Here is a 2,101-nt window from a genome sequence, read left to right as displayed (position 1 = left end):
ACATATCGTGAAAAATTGATACATTTTTATTGATGATAAATGAAAAAGCATTGTTTTTTTTATAAAACGAACACTAAATGACAGAGTTTTGAAATAAAATATGAGAAGAAAGCTCATATAAAAAGAGTTTTAGAAAATTAAAAGAAAAGCTGGGTCTTAAATACCTTTTTCTTGCTATATTCTATAACATGTATAATACAAAATAGAAACATTAATTGTAAATTCCTTTATTAAATTAAATTATGAAATATTTACCTTAGAAAGACTAAATGATTATTATTTTTAAATAGATTCCTCTAATCTAAATTTGTTAACAAAAAACTCTTTGTCTAAATGAAATAACCAATTCATGCTATTCATTGTAGACCTGCCACAAAATTGCAATTTCATTAAATATATCAAATCGATTGTTTTCTGCATCATTTTTTATCTTATAAATCTAGATGGAGAAAAGACCATCGTACCCATACTACCTTGATATTTATATAAAATAAAAGAATAATTATAAGCAGCACTAAAACAGCACTATAACAAAAACATATTAAGCTTTTACGCTTAACAAAGAATAAAACAAAAAACAAAATTTAATTTCAAATTTAACACAAGATTTTATCTCACTGTACAATATCTTTGTTTTAATAAAACGAAACATGTAAATATAATTCCCTTTGTGTCATAGGTCAATGTACATGTACATTTTTGTAGATATAAGTTTTATTTCTAAAATATGTGTGAATGATTTTTTCAACATTTAATTCATATATATTGAAAATCTCTATGTTGTTTTTATAATGTACCATATAAAAAAATACCTTTTTAATATTTAATGATATATTTAGATGTTTTTGTTTGGGCTAGAACTCCTATTTCTTGAGTTCCATTTAGAACATTGCAATGGTGCAAGGAATTTTCTTGTTAGCAACTTTAATTAGGTATTGTACTCTCACTCTAAAGGTAGACAAAACTGAAGAAGGCCAAAACAAACATGTTTTCTGCCCTCTTAGGTATTAAATGTATGTTTTTTCCTTGTCAACATGGTTAATAGTAAACAGTTTAATATAAATAGAAATCCACTTCAGAGGATGATGATGCTGTTGAAACTGAGTCCCTTCTCTGATCTCCTGCAATGGCTTCTTCATAGGACGGTGGTAAATCAGGAAGTCCATACGGGGGTGGTTCAACTACTTCTGTATAAGGAGCAATGTCTGTCAGATGTCTGTATGCAATATACAGTCTGTTCACAGTTTCATCTTCTAAACTATTGTCAAGTTCAAAACTACTTAAGCTGTTAGATTCTGTAGTAGTCTGACTTCCTATAGGGCTGTCATCACTGTTGTCAGCTTCTATATCCTCAATGATCGATTGATTATTATTCTGTTGTATATCATGTCCAAATCGATCTAAATGATTCTGAAGCCAACAGTCTGAGGAAAAGTTTTCAACACGGTCACCACACAAAATGTCTGATGGTGAAACAGCAGGAATACACTTTGGCACATAATGAGTTACATTTTCTGAGTGGCAGGATCTGCTTGTAGCACTATGTAAAATAGAAAATGGAGAGTTCCATACCACCCAACAAGCTGGTAACAAATTGTTGCCAGTAGCATCAGTTCTGTCTGGAATCAAATTCAAACTTGGACGATTTCTTCTCCTTCCAAACCTCATGTTGATGTATTTGTTTGAATTGATCGAAACCTCCAATATCCACACACTAAATCATATGCATAGTCTTATTCAGAATGGAATAACTCAAACCATCTGTTTTAGGTTGGGTTTTTTTCCTTCTCACCTGAAAAAAGAAAATATATGAATGTATCACAGAAAATAATTAACAAATATGTGAGGCTTCTGACAGCTACAACCAGATGCTCTGCAGGGTGCAGCTTTATACGACCGCAGATGTCGAAACCCTGAATGGTTGGGGCAAGTATGGACACAACATTCAACTTGGATACAGCTCTGAATTTGGATTGTGATTAAATATTTGACACAGCATAGGTTTCTGACACAGAATGAATGTGGTCTAATGAGCTTAAATTATTTTTTTTGCTTTTAAGCAATTCACTATGCTGTTGAATATTAATCCTCTCAAAAAAAA

The 2,101-nt window shown here is 30.9% G+C and overlaps 1 long non-coding RNA gene across 1 annotated transcript in view; it reads right to left on the bottom strand.

The window, feature by feature from the left end:
* LOC143080450 (uncharacterized) overlaps positions 1 to 1,044 on the bottom strand; it is a 4,907-nt gene extending 3,863 nt beyond the window's left edge. The window contains exon 1 of the long non-coding RNA XR_012979716.1: positions 1 to 1,044. This exon is cut by the window's left edge and continues 141 nt beyond it. This is a non-coding gene — a long non-coding RNA (uncharacterized LOC143080450).
* Positions 1,045 to 2,101: the final 1,057 nt, after the last annotated feature.

Source organism: Mytilus galloprovincialis, chromosome 6, assembly GCF_965363235.1.
Source record: "Mytilus galloprovincialis chromosome 6, xbMytGall1.hap1.1, whole genome shotgun sequence".
Classification (NCBI taxonomy): domain Eukaryota; kingdom Metazoa; phylum Mollusca; class Bivalvia; order Mytilida; family Mytilidae; genus Mytilus; species Mytilus galloprovincialis.
This window is presented reverse-complemented; position numbering and strand designations above follow the sequence as displayed.